Genomic DNA, 20,849 nt, shown 5'->3' on the forward strand with positions numbered 1-20,849 from the left:
CGCCACACAAGAACAGGGGGGGGGACCCTTTCCTCCTCTTTCTGCATGGCGGCGACGGTGTTCTATGCAGCCACGTTATCTTGACTCTCTAGCGGCGTCAGCGGCATCCAGCGGTATCAGTCGGTCGCTGCTAGCGCTGGGGGGATGAAAGGGGGGCGGAGCTGGTTACGAGGCCGACGACGACGCCGACGCGAAACCCAGGAACGGACGCCAAAGAGCTGCGCTCTAAAATAGCAACGACACCCATCAAACTACTTGCATATTTAACTTACATTAGACCAACGTTAGAGTATGCCAGTGTCATTTGGGATCCGTTTCAATCCGGAATTATAAACCGCATTGAGAAGATAGACAAAATCTGCAAGGTTCATTCTTTCCCGGTATTATCGTACTGACTGTTTCCGAAATGCTTCGGTTGCTTGATTTGCCTCCACTGGCTCAACGGCGGAAGTTAGCTAGACTTAAATTTCTTTTTTTGTTGTCGAAAGGCCACTTCATTATTGAAATCACGTCCTATCTTGCTCCCAGGCAGGCTAGAAACGTCAGATCAAGCAATCATTGCATGTTCTCAATTCCAAAAGCATATCTGGACATGTACGCTTACTCATTTTTTCCGCGAACGATTAAGGAATGGAACAGTTTGCCAGCGTCTGTTTTGCGGTCGAGTAGCATTGAAATCTTTGAGGAACACGTTAAAAACCTTTTATGAATTTGAATCTTAGTGGTGCCGTGCAAACATTGTCACACTATTCTAGAAATACATACAATAGTCTTTCTTTCATGCTGCTTCCAATATCACTGTCACAATGTTAGAAACATGTATTTCTTAGCCAAACTATTGTTTTTGTATTTCATTATTTGTTTCGCATTGTATTTTCAACATTCATTGCTTCATGTCCAATTTACGTTTGTAAAGTGTTTTCATTTTTTTACGCTATGTGCAAACCAGCTGTACCCAGCCTGTTACGGCCAAGACAGCCAACAGTATCTGGAAATAAAAAAAATAAAAACAAGTGCATGAGCGTTTTTGTATGTCGCCCCGTCGAGATACAGCTCCGACGGCCCGGATGAAACCCGCGAATTGTTCTTTATTTCTTAATTATCGGTGTTGTTTATTCCGACGTCGAAATTATACACAAACGTAGGCACACTTCTTTCTTGACAACACCGAGTAGCTCTATCACATGACCGTCGCATGTCGATGATGAAACTATTTCCTATTAGGACACATGCCCACAACGCGGGATTGGTCAAGAAGCGGTTGGTGCAAATCGTGCCACCAGCTAGCCTTTGAAATTATCATCACGTGTGCATGAGAACGGTGTTACAGAATCAATCAAGTACGGCTGGCGATACATATTGTTTCATCGCTAACTGGCTGTTTCAAGTCATTGCTGCGTGTTGGTGAGTCATATGATGTCACACAGCCACAACGGGCGATCAGTCGAAAAGTGGCTTGCACAGTTAGAATAAATAAGAAAATAATTAGAAGAAAGACGAATAACGAAACAGCACGAATGACAGTCTCAATTGACGAGCGTGTGAACGTGCCTGCAATTATTTGTCAAGAAAGGAATGATATCTTCTGAACCTGAGGTACTATAAGTTAAAACTGTTCCAATGTGCTTTTATTACAATCTCCTGACGTCAAAATTGCGTAACCGCCGACGTAATCAACAGGCGGTGACCATCAGCGTTACCTCAACAGCCCAATCAAACGTACTGTTAGTTCATAGAAGGTTACTTTTCTTTACCTTCAAAACGAATAACATTGCCTAGATTGAGCGGTTTTTGGTTTGTAATTGGCCTCGAGGATGCGAGGAGCACGCTCAAGTGGAGACGCCTTCAATGGGGCCAGGCCAGCGCATTGAAAACAGATAACCGGATGAAGAGGCTGTAGCCGGCGTCTACGATTGCTCCACTTTCCCTTACTTAGCTTGTCGTGGCTGGTCAAAAATCGCGCCGGCGTGCAACATAGGGCAAAGAATGCCGCCAAAATGGATCATCAGCTGAGAATAGATGGCAGAGCGAGGTCCTAAATGTGCCGGAAATGCTCGAAAACGTTACACATCCACGTAGGAAGTTTTATTATACGCAAATAAACCCATGTTCTCCGGCAGGTGTGAGTAGCCAGTGCCTGAGCGATCGGCGGCAGCCATGTTTTATTCCTTCCTGAAGGCGGCAGCCTGCGGCTATTCCGAAAAAAAATGTTTTGCTCGGCATATTATTGCATCTTAGACGCCTACACGTCCCTTTGAGGCGATGAGAATTCGCGGTTTTTTGACGTCACGTGACAGGCAGGTGAAGTGGATGCAGTCTGAAAACTTTTGACCAATAGCCGATGGCTAATGGCGAAAAAATGTCGAATGAGAAATAACTATTTTTCTTTTGTTCAACCAAATAATGCATAATGAGTGAGTACACATCATATCAAATGGAGAGCTATCGCGGTGTCGGGATGTCGCGTGACAGACAGGCGAAGTGGGCAAGGTACAAAACAGCTTTTGACCAATCGCAAAGGACTGGCCGCAGAATTGGAAAATTTGGAATAGCTTTATGTCATAGTGCCTCTGATTTAATGTACGCAAGGAGGTTTTCCTGCGCACGAGACTGCTTCCTATTCCCATAAATATGTGCGCCTGTTTCTAATAATGAATTTCGAGCTAGAGCTTGTGTGCCTCTATTTGCGTATCCTCGTTGTCCATGCGTTTATAGAATTATAGGTATGCTCTCATGGACTTTTGTGTGGCAGTGGCAGATTTATCTACCAGACATCCATAAATGGGGGATACCTGTTACATTATTGAGTCTTGGTGTACTGAACTTTTCGGCATGCCCTATCGGTTGAAAAATTGTCGCTGTTATTTTCAATGTATAATTAGCGTCGTTCTCGGTTATGTGTCATATCATAAGAAGCCAACAAACACTGACACCAAGGACAACATAGGGGAAATTACTTGCGCCTAATAAATGAAAATGTGAAACGATAAATTAATGGAAATTAAAGTGGGTGAGAAAATAACTTGCCGCAGTTGGAAACCGAACCCACAACCTTCGCATTTCGCGTGCGATGCTCTACCAATTGAGCTACCGCGGCGTTGTTTCCCCATCCACTTTCTTGGGCATTTATGTCCTAGTAGAACCCTGGGAGTGTTAGCCAGCGCCACCACTCACAGACCTTGGCGGCGGACGTGGAACGTCCTTTTTTGCCGCAGGCGTCACGAGAACGTTATCTTTTTGGGTGAAGCCAACTGGTCAATAAACCCACATATGCTACCTAAAGGCATAAATGTAACCGGATTCGAGACCCTCGTTCATATTCATATTCCTATGCCATTTCCTTTTGCGTTTTTGTGGTAATTTGAGAGTTTGTCTTGCTCCTTTGCTTCTTCATTTGCTTCGTTATTGCTGCCACCGTTGTTTGTCCAGCCTAGCTTGTCAACAGGAGTTGTAAGAAGCTGCTGCAAACGAACGGAGAAGAATATTATCATGAACAGGGACCCCGCGAGTTGTTTGCGGACTCCTCCACTTTCTGGAAGGGCTGTGGCGTGGCGTATTCTTTTAAATTTTAGATGATGGTAACTGTGTTAGCTGAAAACCTTAAGGGCGTCGTTAGAGCCGGTGCAGGTGAAGAAGCAAGAGTCACTGTCGTTGGCTGCCTCGTCTGTTTCTGTGGCAGAAGTGTGGATGGTATCAGAGGTTGAAAGGTAATTTTTCCCAGTGAGAACCATTGAGAGATGGTAAGTGTGTACCTTATCTCCACTTCATGTGGTGTGAGGCAACATCTGTCCACATGAACGCTGGTCATGTATTGATAAGGCCAAAGCGATAGACGGCTCATGGGACGAAAAATCCGACCTCCGGCGTCACACGGACCGGCGTTATGGCACCAAAATTACTTGGTAGTAGAACCCTTCGTCTTTGGTGAGAGTGGTGGTGTTAATAACGGCGAATTTAGTTACAACCCCCGATCTTTGCTGAGTGTCGAATCCTCGACCTTTCGCATGACTCCAACGCACGAACTTTGGCGTTAATTAGGGAGAATTACGTCATAAATTTCTTGATAAGAAAGCTCGAAGCTTGGACCAACAAGAAGCCTCTGCGCGACATATGTTGATATTTAAGGCAACGTTCGTTAAGACACATTTAATGACGATAGTGTTAATTAAGGCACTCGAGCCATGGGCTTTTGGTGCGAGTCGAATCTACTTGGAGATTTGGGAAACCGGCCATATCTCCAAGTTAAATTTCAGTTGTCCTCGTGAATTTAGAGAGTCAAACCCACGATCTTGGTATTAATTAAGGCGAATTACGGCACTCGTACCGACGACCCAAGATCGAGAGAGGGGCCAACCAGCCAGTCGCGCGGCAATTTTGCGTACATTTCCGGGCTGCTTTCACGCTGGGAAAAACAATTTTATCTAGCATGTATTGAGCAAATGACAGCACAACTGGGAGTTTTTCATATCGCTCCTATATTATCCCATTGACACTTTTCATCTTATTCAAATATTTCAGAGGTTGACTAATTAATTATGGCTAATAGTGTAATTAGGTGGAATAAAAAATAGTTTGAGTATCTCCCTGTGACGGCAAACAACACTACCTTTGTTCTGTCCAGTTTTGGGGCATTTCCTATTTTTAAATTCTTGCTAAACTTAGCTGAGACACCCTGTATGCTATGCATATTTATCGCCTGGTTCTAAATCATGTGCAGCTGCGTGGTGTACCTTCGTGCTACATCAGCTTGGAGCAAAGGTTACGTACTTATGTACTATATCAACCTTCATGTTTTTAAGTACATAACTTAACGTAGTATTGCTTAACGTAGGTTTAAGCATTATTTTCTAGAAGCTCCCTCGTCCTTCACAGAAATGATGGTCAAGTCTTTCGTTTTCTTCGCATTGTTTCTCCCGATCCTGGAAAGCTTCGCGCCATCTTTACGAACCCCGACGCCGTTTCGCCGATGTGGGCCCTCACGCCTCCCAACGCCCGCCCGCCCGACCCGTGGCGGCGACCAGGACAGGTCCAGATGCGTACCCTCATTCGGTTGGCTGGGCCTGTCATCTACCACGGGAAATGCAGCTGCGTTCCTTAACAGTTCACCTACGCTATTTGGTTGCGAAACCTTTTAGGGCCATCTTACTACTCAGCATAGTCCATAGAATGCAAGGCTCGGGTGCCTCTACAAGTAGGCACATCAGGCAGGATCTGTTCATTTTTGCGGCTGACCACGTCTGCTGTTTCCCAGTCATCCTATATAACTGTTCAATCGCCCAACCCAGTTACTGCCCAGCACTTGTGGCGCTCCCAACCTCAGTGGTACAAGACCTATGAGAACCAGTCCCCCTGCCACATGGCGGCTCCTACTCCCTCATTTTTCACATGACACAGTCCACCACATTAACAATGCTGAGGACTAATCTCCCTCCAATCGTAGAGCAGTACAGAGTATAAATTTATGGTCAGGACTGTAGCTCCCAAATCGGAAGGCACATCTTCCGAAGAGGCATATGCTATGAATTTGTTATGGAGGTACTGACAAAAAGTAATTCTTAGCACATAAGTTAGCTATTCCTTGCTTTGCATTAAGAATGACGATTTTGAACATTTTGCTGCGATCGATTTGTAAAGTTTTACAAATTAGTGAAGCTGACTGCATGAGCTCTTACAGCTACCACATTTGATTGGGTTGACATAGACATACGTGTTCAGTGGGTGAAACCACAAATTCACATAAAGCCAGCAAAATACGGAAAAATAAATTAAAGAAATCTTTGGGCTATTATATATTTTAAACGTATTGCTTATTAATTGTTTTATTCATTGCTCCGAAAGCGTGAACACTGAGCCCATTACACTAGTCAGCATTTAAGCACTGCAGAAACAAATTGTGATGAATGTCAAGTTCGATTACTTGCTCAGGTGACTAGGTAATAAAAATTTTCCAAGCGTAAACACACGTGCGTTGTATATTCTATGCTTTGTCATTGAGTCGTTTTAATGTTTTTAAACTTATCGCATATTTTTGTATAAGTGATATGGATGGAGAACTAGGAGCCGTATTCATGATTACTAAGGATATAGCTTGTAATATACAGGAATTCTATAGCGTTAACGAGGGTGCGGCAAGTCTTATTTTGAAACTAAATAGGAGGTACATATTGAAGGTCGTACAGGTCTAGGCCCCTACATCCAGTCATGATGACCAGTAAGTCGAAAGCATCTATGAAAACACCCAGGCATAATAGAAGATGCGGACGTGCTCGGCAAGGTGCGCCTCAGTGACCATAGGTTGGTAAGAACTCTAATTAGGCTAGACTTGAGGAGGGGACGGAAAAAACTGGTACATAAAAAGCCGATCAATGAGATAGCGGTAAAAGAGAAAATAAAGGAATTCTGAATCAAGCTACAGAACAGGTATTTGGTTTTAACTCAGCAAAAGGACCTTAATTTTGAAGCAACGAACGAAAATCTTATGGGCATCATTAAGGAGTTTGCAATAGAAGTCGGTGGTATCTTCGTTAGAAAGGATACCAGTAAGCTATCGCAGGAGGCGAAAGATCTGATCAAGAAACGCCAATGTATGAGAGCCTCTAACCCTACAGCTAGAATATAACTGGCACAACCCGCCAAGTTAATCAAAATGCGTAAGACAGCTGACATAAGGAAGTATAATATGGATAGAATTAAACATGCTCTCAGGAACGGAGGCAGCCTAAAAGTGGTGAAGAAGAAACTAGGAATAGGCAAGAATCAGATGTATGCGTTAACAGACAAAGCCAGCATTATCATTACTAATATGGATGAGATGGTTCAAGTGGCTGAGGAGTTCCATAGAGATTTGTACAGTACTAGTGCCACCCACGAGGATAATGAAAGAGAGAATAGTCTAGAGGAATTTGAAATCCCACAAGTAACGCCAGAAGAAGTAAAGAAAGTCTTGAGAGCTATCCAAAGGGAGAGGGCAGCTGGGGAGGATCAGGTAACAGCAGATTTGTTGAAGGATGGTGGGTAGATTGTTCTAGAAAAACTGACCCCCCTTTATATGACCTCTAGCGTACCGGAATCTAGGGAGAACGCTAACATAATCCTAATCCATAAGAAAGGGGACGCTACAGACTTGAAAAATTATGGACCGATCAACTTACTTTCCGCTGCCTACAAAGTATTTACTAAGGCAATCGCAAATAGAATCAGGAACACGTTAGACTTCTGTGAACCAAAGGACCAGGCAGGATTCCGTAAAAGCTTCTCAACGATAGACCATATTCACAATATCAATCAGGTGATTGAGGAATATGCGAAATATAACCAACCCTTATATATAGCTTTCATTGATTAGGAAAAAGCGTTTGATTCAATCGAAACCTCAGCAGTCATGAAGGCGTTACGGAACCTGGGTGTACACGAGCCGTATGTAAAAAAATAATGAAAGATATCTATAGCGGCTCCACAGCCACGGTAGTCCTCCATAAAGAAAGAACAAAATCCCAATGAAGAAAGGCATCAGGCCGGGAGATACGATCTCTCCAATACTATTCACAGCTTGTTTACAGGAGGCATTCAGATACCTGGATTGGGAAGAATTGGGGATAAGAGTTAATAGAGAATACGCTAGTAACTTGCGATTCGCCGATCATATTGCCTTGCTTAGTAACTCAGGCGGCCAATTGCAATGTATGCTCACAGCAGAAGGGTGGGTCTAAACATTAATCTGCTGAAAACTAAAGTAATCTTTAACAGTCTCGGAAGATAACAGCAGTTTACGATAGGTAGCGAGGCACTGGAAGTGGTAAGGGAATACATCTACTTAGGGTATGTAGTGACCGCGGATCCGGATCATGAGACTGAAATAATCAGAGGAATAAGAATTGGCCTGGGTGCGTTTGGCAGGCATTTTCAGGTCATGAACAGCAGGTTGCCATTATCCCTCAAGAGAAAAGTGTATAACAGCTGTGTCTTATGAGTACTCACGTACCGGACAGCAACCTGAAGGCTTAGGAAAAGGGTTCTACTTAGATTGAGGACCACGCAACGAGATCTGGAAAGAAGAATGATAGGTGTAACGTTAAGGGATAAGAAACGAGCAGATTCGCATAGGGAACAAAAGCGAGTTAATGACATCTTATTTGAAATCAAGAAAGAGAAGTTGGTATGGGCAGCAGAAGTAAGGAAGAGGGAAGGTAACCGATGGTCATTAGGGGTTACGGACTTGATTCCATGGGAGGGAAGTGTAGCAGGGGTCGGCAGGAAGTTAGGTGGTCGGATGAGATTAAGTTCGGGGGGACAACATGGCCACAATTAGTAGATGACCGGGGTAGTTGGAGAAGTATAGGAGAGGCCTTTGGCCTGCAGTGGGCGTAACCAGGCTGATCATGATGATGATGATACGGATGGCAAACTACTAACGCAACCTAATAGAAGCATCGATAGAAGAGCAGGGGCGTTGTCAAGTCTCCTCTTAATAACAGCATATTGTCGCCTAGACGAAACGTGGCTTTTGGGCTTGATTTTTGTTTTAATCTTATTCTTCCTACGTTGTCACTGCACGTGCGTTTTCGGCACCAATCTGAACCGTACTCGGACCAACGAAGCAAATATTTTTTTTCATTTTGCGAAGAAAAATTATTCTAGGGCGTTCATTAATGTGTAATCCGATGCATTACATTTACAGCTTACATAGCTGCTTTTACTCTACTCCCTTTACACGTTTATTGTCTCTATTCATATTGTAGCCTGTGTAAGCTTAACCATGAACATTGTGCTGTATTTTTATTCTGGCATGCAGAGATTATGTTTTGTTGCACAAAAGCATCTATTAGGAATTTAACCAACCGTGACGTTTACAATTGATCTTGAATTTCATAAAACATCGTTCTTTACTTATGAACACGGAAGAATTGTGGTATTTAACCTGAAGGCAAACAACACGCTTTGATAGTGAAAAGAAACACTAAGAACCTACCGGGAGCAGCTGGCGTCACCTTGATCAGTGCGCAGTGATACCTTGCACCTATGTAGAGGAGAGCCTCCTTTCCAGTGACCTTCTCACCTGGTAAATAAACCGAAATTATTTAGGGACGGAAACATTCAGACAAACACTGCTTCCACCACGATACCGATACACCTTTAAAGTAGACATGCGCGAATGAGTGACAATTTATTAAATGAGAAATTCATTCCAACTTACAAAATTTCCTTTGCTTCGGAACAAGTTGGAATCGTGCCGAGTTGAAGTATATGCTATTGGCTGACAACAATATTCTTAATGCAAGGAAAACTTTCCAGTGCAACTGATGGCGCCAGGGATTGCCGCAAAACCCCCATCCCGACGGGAGTAGAAAATGCCCGATATTCCATTCTACATCGTGCAAACAATTTTTAAAAGAGTATTCGCATTTCAATCAGTTCAATCAATTTCAGAATAGGAACACCCCTATTCTTTGCTCAAAGCTGCTCTTAAATATTGCTAACTCTATGACTGCTGGATTTGAACGTATGGCGCACCACATGCTCGTTACTGTGGGGTTATATGAGGATTTTCTTGCGTGCTTGTATTTTACTGCAGAAGAATTAAGCTTCTGCTTGACGTGAAACGTTGTAAATCTATTCAGCTATTCGACATTAGGCCAGAAATTTAAGCCCAAATGGGCCGAGATTACGAAATGTTGTGCTTACGAAATTTCAGACCATTATTTATTGGATGTGGACTCCTGGTATGCCGAAACGACGCAAATAGGAAGGACGAAAGCTTCGGTGAGGGGAAAGATTCAGAGAGCGTCAGTAATAAGCTAAATAAAAGTTGATTGTTTGGACACGTTTGACTGTATGCGAAATTTAGAATAATAAGTTTCAAAGGTCACACAACACTACTTAAGAATTTTATTAACATGAGTGTTCTGTTGAAGCACAATCAACGTGCTGCTCCTATTCATCATTCCAGAAACACCGCATTTGGTATACGGCATTGTAAATGTATAACTTAGTTGAGAAATTGCATTGCCTAAACGTTAGGCGTAAAAACAAGGCACATGACGCCCCTAATTGACGAACTGATTTGATATATTCTGCGCCAACTTATCTAGTAGATGAGGATAAAGCCGCAAGCAACCCAGAAATTTTAAGTTCTAAAATGAAAGAGAAACAACACAATGGCCTTGACGGTCACGCGTCTAGGTCAGAGGCGTGGCTTTGCTTCTGTTTTATTCCTAAAGTGCACATCTCTGAGTTAGCCGCGGCATGCGTTTCAGTATACCTTCGTCACGCTAGAACGCTGAGCAATTTCTATAGCTTTGCGCCTTTAGGTGAAGTGGAAAGAGATGGTGGGGGCGAATCTCGACTAGCGCCAAGGGCCTAGGCACGAATGTGAAGCCATTGCTTTAGTAATACTCAGACGGCTCGACAATTTAGGGTCTGGATTGGCGTACCTTCTTGCAGCATAGGTTCTCTTACGCCTATTGTACATCCCTCCTCAATCTGTTGTCAGTAATGCTTGACGCTTAGAAACCCATCAACACAACAACATTAAAAGAGACAGTCATTAAAATAGGAAGGACATTAAAGGGAAGCTGAAAGGTTCTTCAGAAAAAAATGAGTGAAGAGCAGTACGCCGTGGTTTTCAACCCTCTGAATTCGAATATCGCATCGAAATTGAGTGAAAAAAAGCGCAAACATATTTTATTTCGACGAAAAGTGCAGCAGCAGACACGCCCAGCTCGCAAGCCTCGTTTCCGCCTGTGATTGGTTGGGCGCCTCGTGACGTCAACAGTGGTGTTCGTCCGGACCGACTGCTGCCGCTACAGACAAAGCACGGTACAAAGTAGTTTGGTGGTGTTTTGCTGAGACGGTCATGGAAATTTTCGAGAGCTTGCGTTTCTCTGAGGAGTTCAGCGTGAAGTCCAAACTCTACGAGAGCGATTTTGCGCGCGACGGTGACGGGCGACAGCTTCGAGCGATAAAACGGGCCGTCGCTTATACAAATCGCTTGGTGTTGTCGCTCGATCGCTTCTTTCTAGAAAACTAGAACTCGTCGCTCGTCGCCCGGAAATGCAATGAGCGACTAGCCGTTTGTGCGAAGCCGAAACTGGATCTACATAACTCAAATACTGCTGTTTGTCGCACGAAACGAGCAAACTATTGAATTTTACACGTGCAAGCATAAGAACCTAGTGCAAGACCTTCAGAAATATTTTATGCTCCTTCTTCAGTAAAATACATCAACTTAAATTGATAAAGTATGCGTCACGCTAGTTTCGGCGCGTATATTGCTGCCCTCATACCGGAAATTCGTCGCTCAAAGCCGTCGCTCGCGTGGAGTTCGGCTTGCAGACAACGAGTGAACGCGACAGCCATCGCCTCGCTTGAAGCGCTGTCGCTGTCGCGTGCAAGATCACTTGTAAGGGGTTTATACTTGCACATACTACACGTATGTACGTACATACTTCTACATACTACATGTACGAGCCGATTGCGAAGAGCCGGCCTCTCCAAGAAGCAAAAAATGCTTGTGCAAGCACCGCTTTCCACGTGAACGAAAGCGAAGTGTTAGCATCTCCTTGTGTTGAAAATGTTCTTTGGCGAGTATGTTTTTTGCTAAGCTGCATTCAGCGTTCCAGTGAGTGCGTTTCCGGGCAAACAACTGTACTGTTACGTTCCTGCATGCCTCCTCGGAGAACGTAAGCGGTGATGCGATCTTCAGCATTTGTGCGGTGCCCCAAGGCTATCGGCAATCTACACAGACGGTTTAAACGCGGGAAAAGTTTACCGGCTGTTGTAGCACGTGTAGTATATAACCTTCATGAGCGCGCCAACCGCACGCTACTCGTAACCGGCGAATTCCGTCGGCTACGTGAGATGGTCGGTTTCTTATATGTGCGAGAGAAGGGGAAGTGCAGCGTCTTGACGTGAGCAGGCTTTCCAACATGTGCGAACTTTGCGCTTGCACTACGTTATGGTAGCTGCATGCAGGCTGTTTCACAACACACGTGGGAATAGAAAATTCGCGGCACTTGGCGATGACACCTGCGTCAAGGGTGGGCGATAAACAGGCACCTTCAGTTCAGCGTGCTATTTTTTTAGGAGAACCCAAAGCACGCACTATTGATAAACTCCGGTAGTAATCTTCACGGAAGTGTTTAGAGCACAACACTTGTTCTTGAGCGCTTGAAGTTGTTTCGCTTCACAGCAGCCTCCCACTTAGCTGAAAGCTTCTTTTCTTGCAGGAAGTAATGGATCATCGGAACATCGTCGCGGCCGGTGGTTTTCCTGCAAGCGTAGGCTGCACAGAACGCTGGCATGATCGGCCTACAAGTTCAATTGATGCTGCGCACGTCAACTACCACTCCTATATACACACAAATAAAGAAATGTAGGGTCGAGCGAAGCAGATTAGGACGGCACGCACGCAGAAATAAGCCCTGTCAGGCACGGTCGCGGAGACTGCGAAGGAGCAGAACACCAGTGTTCACGTCATTAAGCCGCGGTTTCCGGTCTCCGCTCGCATCGTCAGCGTCAGCAGCAGCGCGCGGCGCTCGACGGGGGGCGGAGCTACAGCGCAATTTTAACCGACGATTGCGTCGCTCCTAAGGGAAAAATTCCCCCCCAAAATTTTACCTTCATGGTTTATAAGGTTCCCGCATCCGTATATGAGCGTCTTATTGAATTCGACAGACTCTTCAGCTTCCCTTTAATACTTTTGAGCTGTCCTCATACGGAAGCACGCGCTTTAAGACATCCGAAAACGCATTGAGTCTAACACACACGCGAACCCCCTGTAGCACGAAACTTAACAAGGTCCAATAAGGTAACGTGAGTTAGCGTAGACGTGACTGCATGCGTCGCGTGCGGATAGCTATTCGCTACTACAGCTAATGCTTGTCTCCTAGCAGCGGCACCAAAAGCCAGCCCATCTACATTCATGAAAGGCTATCAGTTTAGAGCGTGCGTTGCAACGTTGCCTCGTAGTTCTCAAATTGTCATGATGCCAACCCGCAAAAACCTGAGAAAAAATAAAAGCGATGTTGTAACAGTCAGTGTGGTGGGAAAAGAGCAATTGTTGATTTCCTAATTTCCTGAAAGTAGTGGAAGACACCAAGCTGAGAGCTGCTTGGATCAGGAACTTGCGTATTGGGAAGGTGACAGACAGTATGAGGGCGTGTTAAAAAGATTTCACTCTTGACAACTTGTTTATTCTTGGCGAGCAGACTATTCCTTTTTTCTTATATTTTTCAAATAAGTTGCTGGCATTTTAAATCGCAGAGTGTATTTTATTTGGGCAGGCCCCTTAATAAGCTAGTGATGTAAGCTTAAGCCTCATTTGGTTTGGTTACGTTAGCTTTCTGCCTATACTTTATTGTTACTAATACCTTAATTAGCAGGAATGTTCCCGCTAATCTGCTTTTGTCTGCCAGGCGCTGGTAGCAGGAACAATAACTAGCTCGGAAGATCTTAATTTGATTATATTTATATGCCGCAATGCGACACATCGTTTTGATAGCATAGTTTCGTATAGCGGGTTGAGCAAAACATGATTTTTTTTTCTCATTCATCGAAGTGAGTAGTCAGTTTTTTCTCGCGAGAAATTTCGAAGCACCTGCAAACGGACTCACGCTCGTTATGGAGCATTTGGCCTGGCGAGTAGGCCGCTAGGCGACAGGCCGCTCAGACGAGACAATACTAGTCCTTGCCTGGTGACTCCAAAAATACTCGTATGTTCGTGCGCCCTTGTGCCGCAGGTGGATTCGTTTGTACCTCTTCTGGTTGCTTGTTGAGGTGATGACAGTGCAAGCCTACAATGGAGCGGTCGCTGTGTAGACAATAGTAAGCTTTAGTTGGACGTCTGCAACGGCTCTGCGTGGGCAGAAAACCCGCGGAGGGGACTGTGCGCATGCGCAGTACGCAGGAGCAAGTACGATCTCTTGCGTGCGCCAGCAGCTTTTCAAACGCTGCGTATTGGTCATCGCGGGCTCTGCGGCATTTTCGTGTCCTTCTCGCATCCCGAGAGCGTATTTTTCCATAGTGTGTCAACCGAAGATATGACTCCGGCTTGTGGTTTGGCCTCGTGGCGGATGATATTGGCTACACAGTTTCAGAATTTGGCATATGGCGGGCCTGAGTAGCACACTAACGGCTCCTGCGCGTGCAAGCCAGCAGTCGCCTTGTCAACTTTTCTGTACGTCCGACTATTGCAGTTTCGTGCAAGCGCGCTTCGCTAACGTACGCACGACATAGCGTGCTGCGTACGTGGGTGGTTGCGGACACCCAACTAAAACTGTCTAATAACACGTGTCTGTCGTGGTTGCCGCTTAATGCATGTGTTCGGGTGTGGCACTTACACTGAAGCAAAACTAATGGGGAACAAAAGGGCGGAACTACGCGACTAACCGGCAGATATGGTTGTCGAGCGACACAGTGGCCAGTTTCTGGCACGTGGTGCAATTCCTTTAGTGTTGTTTTCTGTATTTATTGACACCGTTCTTGAAACGGCAACGTAAGCGAGAATCTGCGTTTCGAATTTTCAATTTTTCTATTATGTGTTTTACGTGCCAAAACCACTTTCTGATTAGGAGGCACGCCGTAGTGGAGAACTCCGGAAATTTCGACCACCTGGGGTTCTTTAACGTGAACCTAAATCTAAGCATACGGGTGTTTTCGAATGTGGCCAACATCGAAATGCGGCCGCCGTGGCCGGGATTTGATGCCGCGACGTCGTGCTCAGCAGCCGAACACCATATTTCCATGTCGCACCTGCGAAGTCTCACTAATTAGGAATAGCTTTGAATAGTCGACTAGCCTCAAACCACGTGAAAGTTAAGGTCAGACCACAATTCTGGTGCGTTCACTCGTAGCCAATCCAGGTGAGATGCCTTGCAGACATTGCTCGTATGGAGTTAATGACACTGCATCGCCAAGCCCAATTTGGATGGGGCTACCATTCGCTGGGCAAGCAAGTGCAGGACAAAGCATGTCCGCACTAGATGGGAACACGTAAGCGTTAGCGTGCGCTCCAGCCATGTTCCGCACATGGCAGCCAAATTCGAATTCCTCAACATGGTGACGTTCCGTAAGCGGATCGTTGTGGGCACCACCTCACTCCTCCAATGCATGCACAGCGCAAGACATTGAAGAAGGAGACGGATAACCGCGGTAGGGATGAAAGGCCATTTCGATTGCCAATAAATCCGCTTCTGCTGAAGGCATTGAAGTACTTCTTTCTGATTTTGTATCTTAAATAGTCTATTTTAACGTCAAGTGCACATCTGGATTTCGATATAAAGTGTTGCTGGGCCCCTTTAGGACCTAGAGTTAGGGGAAAAAATCAAGATGACTCATTTCTGTTTCCATGTTCTCCGCGTTGACAGTCCCGTGTGTTTTCGACACAAGAACAAACATTTTTTCTCTCTTTGAATACCTGGAGGACCGATTTGCATGACATCCTTTCGTTTCTGTAGAAAGATTCCGTGAACATTCTTAGCAATATAATGCCTGGAGTGAAAAAAAGAATAATTTTGAGTGCATAGCTTATATAATGAACATTTTTGTCTTACCTTTGCTCATCAGTGTAATACATTCTTCTGAATAAAATTGACGTTCTATTTATGCCCCTCAAGGCGTCCACTTTACAACGAACATAGAATTTCGCGGTCGTACTATGGGTCCATATAGGTTCTTGTGTACCCACAAACTGAAAGCAAAAAAAAGAAAGATACACGTATGATGGGTCATGATCCCTGTCTTGTCGAATGTTTACAAGTGCTTTCAATGACTATTTCAATCGGTACTCGGCGCACTCCCATCATTTCGAGTGCTGAATCATTTTGTGTTCTTTATTAAATGCTGAGCAAAACGGGAGCAATCTAAAAGCGGGAGTCAACGTTTCGACAACTTCACTTGTCGAAACGCTGGCTGCCTCTTTTACCTTGTTCTCCTTTTGCTAATTGTCTTGAATATCCATCTCCCGCATTCCGCGCGTTTTGCTTAATAAATGCTGTTAGATAGGAAAACGAAGTACAAGAAAATATGTCGCAATGTAAGCATAAAGAAATATAGGCAAGAATTGGGAGCATGAAGATGTGGATATCTCGTACTGCTTTTTTCACATGGAACAGCGCAATATCCTACAGAAACGCAGACGTTGCTGGGTACGCCTCCTATCCGCATTAAGCTGCTCTGTTCAATGCTGATAGGCAAAATGTTGTTCGGGGTGTTCCAGCACGCATTTACCGAGTATAAAACAAGCACGCATCATTGAACATTAATAAGACCAAGAGCATGATGCGTACGGTATTTTTCTTCATAAAGCGTTAGTAATATTTAGTCCTTTGCATTCAATTATTTTAATAATGGTAATCGTCTTTGTCTGGTGTAGCAGGCCGGCGGTGCGGAAGGAACACGAAGAGGCTGAGGTAGAGTGAGACGAATAGCGAGAGTTTAATGAAGTGGTTTACATGCAAGAGAACCAGCACCATCATCGTCTACAGCATTGGGATACGAAATAGTGAATTAAAGTAATACAAAATCAAACTGTCAGTTGCCCCACTAACTTTCTAATTGTCAAAATGTCAGTTAGGGGGTCGTAGAGAATCGTAGGGTCTCATTCATTAAGCCCTCAAATGCGCCATTGCATCAACATCATGGCGCCGGTTTTCGTGAAGGCAGAAGGTTTCGGAGTCGTTTTCTCCGAAAAAAGGAGGTCACAGGTGACGCAGAGCGGTGGTCTACGTTTCCATCGCAAGCCCGGTGACGAAGCCCACTCCATACAAAATGTACCACTCAGAAATTAAGCAATCGCTATATATAGCCAGTGAACAAATATGAAGCTGGCAACAGTAGCGGCTAGCGGATAGGTTGCGCAAATGTTCAATTGCTGCGTATAATACATTGATATTGTATTGGCAGTGTACTATTAATCAATTCATTCTTAATTTATTGAAACATTATGCCAACATATAATCATTGAAAATATTCAATGCATATTGTTTTTCTCTGGCTTTAGGTGAACATGGGACCGGTCAGTCAAAACTAGAAAACCATGCTGCTATCGACGTCACCACTACCATCCCTTATTCTTGCACTGTTCCGTCCCATCTGCTGCAGGTTTTTTGACATGACGATGACGCGGCGGAACGTTTGACGGTAGTGTGAATGAGACCTAATAATAATAATAATATTTGGGGTTTTACGTGCCAAAACCACTTTCTGATTATGAGGCACGCCGTAGTGGAGGACTCCGGAAATTTTGACCACCTGGGGTTCTTTAACGTGCACCTAAATCTAAGCACACGGGTGTTTTCGCATTTCGCCCCCATCGAAATGTGGCCGCCGTGGCCGGGATTCGATCCCGCGACCTCGTGCTCAGCAGCCCAACACCAGAATGAGGCCTAAGACATATGAAAGCGACGTGTTTCGAGTAAAGTGTACTCCTCGGGTCTGTCAAAAGCAGAAATCCCACGAGATGTGAAGAATACTGTTTCACTGGAGACACGTGCCCCCCCGCCCCCGCCCCCCCAATGGCAGCGTCAGCAGTCTCAATAGGAAAGCAAAGTTTTCAAGTGCCAAGAGTATAATACAATTATTACTGAAGGAAATTACTAAAGGAAGATACTAAAAGAAAGACGGATGAGGAACAAAAAGCATCGAAGAATAGCTAGAAAGATCGGCTCCCGCTTTCAACGTTGGTTTTTTCCGGATAATCAGAGTGTACCCTTGGTTCGATTACATCAATCGACGCTTAACATCGAAAGGATCACGGTGACACCAGGATTCCTACTGTGGGTTGACGTTTCCCATCTTAAGAGACTTTTTCGAGCCGCCGCCCGCACCCCCGCCGCCGGCACCACCGCCGCCGCGCTAGGCCAGGTGCTGCCTGAGTGTGGTGATTGGAGGCGAGTAAGACATGAAAGTCATGATGCACGGGGAGGAACTGCCTCCCGATGAGTGCAACGAATAGTACGGATGGCAGGCAGCAGTTTCTAGGCGAAATTCTACCAGATCCGGTGTTGGCCGAAATTCAGTCGGAGCTAGGCCTCATATGGCTACGTCGCCTAGAACATTCGAGAACGGCAGTCGAGTCAAGAATCGGGTCACTAGGGCGTCCCGAATGCCATACTTGTCCATAGATCGCTTTAAAGTCAAACTCCAACCACGTGGCGGACTCCATATTAGCAGCATTGGCTCCAACAAGATAGGTAAAACCATCGCTGAAGCAGCCGGTCTGAGTTCGGACCACATTGCATCAGACATCCAATGCCCGAACGTCAACCAAAAGACAGATGTGGCGTGTACGGCGGAACGAGACAATGCTGAGAAATATGTGAGAATAAGGTCAATTAACCTAGATGGATGCAGCTCCGAGATCAATGCATATGGGGCTGCACCACACAACCCGTGCATGGGAGTGATAGGGAACATTGATTTAGCAGATCGTCTGGCGGAGCTGGAGAAGAACATAGTCCATCTAAGAAACCCATTGGCTCTCGCCGTTAAAAGATTCAAGAATACCTTACTGTGATCATCGCCTTTGATGAACACAAGGTTTCAAATTTCGTCAGATATGTCCCAGCCCTTGTAAGGTGCTCATTATACAAGAAACAAGTCGACATATGCTACGCTTGCGGTTGGATCCCTCACAGAGCTGACGCGTGCCGGTCTACGGAAGAGAGAATATGCAGAGGCTGTGGTGCAGTTAATCCGACTGACGAACATAAGAGCCAACCCAAGAGTGAATTGTGTGGTGGCCCACACCCGACGGAGTACAAAATGTTTAAGCAGCGCTATACGATTCCATACGGGGTCAGAAAACGGAGAAACGAAAGAGCCCCCGCAACCCACGTCAACAAGGACAACAAGGACCCGCAGCGAAAATCAAGGTCGCGCGGCAAATCCAGGTCCCGCAGTCGCTCATGCTCCAGGGGAAGAAGCGTCTCCAGGTCCCGAGCCAGATCCCAATCCAGGACGCGATGCGGATAAAGAGATTGGAGTCAACAGGCTGTATCGGAACCTGCGGAAGGAAGCAGTGGTTCCACGTGGGCCGACAAAGTCAAGGAACCGGCCATAGCGGACAAGACGCAGCCTCACCGGGACACCAAAAAAGAACTGGACTTGTGTGGGCCGACGACGCGCGTACCGATCCGGTAACTGCCATGCTTCGTGACCCACCCCCAGCGCAAAGTAGGGATCGTGAAATAGAAATACTTAAGAAAGAGAATGAAGAATTAAAGAAATAAATGCGAGCATGAATAGAGAAATAATGGCAATGAGGAAACCCTCAAGCGAGGCTAAACAAAAAGAAAACAAAGATAGCACTAATACTCGTAAGGAAGCCCAAGTCACCGCGCCTGCTGGTGAGGCAGCCTGTCAGCCAAGCATAGGTCTGTTGAAAGTAAGCTCAAGAACACTGAAACACAGATGGAGGAAGTCAAACAAGCGCTGGCGTCTTTCAAAGGCAACATGCAGATGCTTACGGACATTGTCTCACAGTTTACAATGAATGTAGGCCAAATACAGACGGGACTGAGTGACCCTAAGGAGGGGCGGAGGGCTTTTGGCTAAAGAACTGAAACCCCGGAAATGAGGACTATGTAAGTGGACGTAAGAGAACATTGCGAGTCGTCATTGCTCAGAGTTACACTAACTCCCCAGGCGGTGGAGATGAATATACGATATGGCTAAAGCTAAGAGGAAATTTCGAATTTGGCAGTGGAATTTCGGAGGGTACAATAACAAACGTACAATCATTCTGCAATACCTTAGGTTACTTAAGTCTAAAGCGGATATTATCGCACTTCAAGAGACAGGATATGGATATGTGACACTCACTGTATACGGTGTCATAGAGTGTCAACCGTACGGTAGGGGCCTGTGCGTGCTTGTAAATGAGCAGCTTTCACATATCCCACATGACTTAGGCATATTGGAAAAAATTCTAGAGTACCTCATGGTTGAGGTTGTAGTACCAACTTCACACAAAGACCAAAGGAACAATACCTTATTCGTAGTCAGCATCCACAGCAATCCGAAACACCAGAACCCACACTTCAAGAAAATATTCGAAAAGACTACTAATCTACCTGGAAGTAGACCTATGATTATATTAGGATGCTTCAGTGCAGCTCACGAGCTATGAGGCTACGTTACGACGAATGTCAAGGGCAGGGATCTGTGGAACCACGCGGATGAGCTAGACCTGGTCTTAATCACGGATGAGATACATCGCACAAGGGTCGGCAATTCTGTCTGCAGAGACAGCACACCGAACCTTACGTTCAATAGGAACACAGAGCATGTTTCATGGACTAACACAAACATGAATTTTGGCAGAGATCATTACATAATAGAAGCCAAACTGGAAGTTGAGAAAGGCCGAACTCGAGAATTCGAGGTCGTAGATTGGGAAATTTTTCGTAAGAGCCCAACACGGAAAAGAAACCATCAAACTCAACCTCAGAGATTGGTGTGAGGGCATCAGAAGGGACGTCAAAACAGCGTCCAAAAGAATTGTTGCAGACACTAATGTGGAGGCAACGGACTCAAAACTTGCCCACTTAATAGAAGCCAAGGAAGTCATAAGCCGAAGGCGGCGGGCCCAAAGGCTAAGTCGTAGGCTGAGAAAAAGAATCGCACAACTTAACAACTCGAACAACACTGTAACACGTTCTTCCAGCAACAGTGGGATGAGTTTTGTGAGTAATTCGACGGGCAATTAAGGAACGGCAAGGCGTGAAAATTGATCGAGTATCTGCTGGATGAAGAGGGCAATAAAATAACTAGAGACACAGCCTTGCCCGAGCTATGCACATAGCCCTTTAGGATCAGCCCATCGAAACAGTTACCAAACAACCTGGGCATGC

The 20,849-nt window shown here is 45.2% G+C and overlaps 1 long non-coding RNA gene across 1 annotated transcript in view; it reads right to left on the reverse strand.

The window, feature by feature from the left end:
* LOC142586884 (uncharacterized) overlaps positions 1-20,849 on the reverse strand; it is a 33,988-nt gene that overhangs the window by 9,698 nt on the left and 3,441 nt on the right. Inside the window, exons 2-3 of the long non-coding RNA XR_012829279.1 lie at positions 15,549-15,685; positions 8,969-9,055 (exon numbers count right to left, since the gene is read on the reverse strand). This is a non-coding gene — a long non-coding RNA (uncharacterized LOC142586884). The remainder of the gene's footprint in view (positions 1-8,968; positions 9,056-15,548; positions 15,686-20,849) is intronic.

The sequence above is a fragment of the Dermacentor variabilis genome, chromosome 7 (genome assembly GCF_050947875.1).
Source record: "Dermacentor variabilis isolate Ectoservices chromosome 7, ASM5094787v1, whole genome shotgun sequence".
NCBI lineage: Eukaryota > Metazoa > Arthropoda > Arachnida > Ixodida > Ixodidae > Dermacentor > Dermacentor variabilis.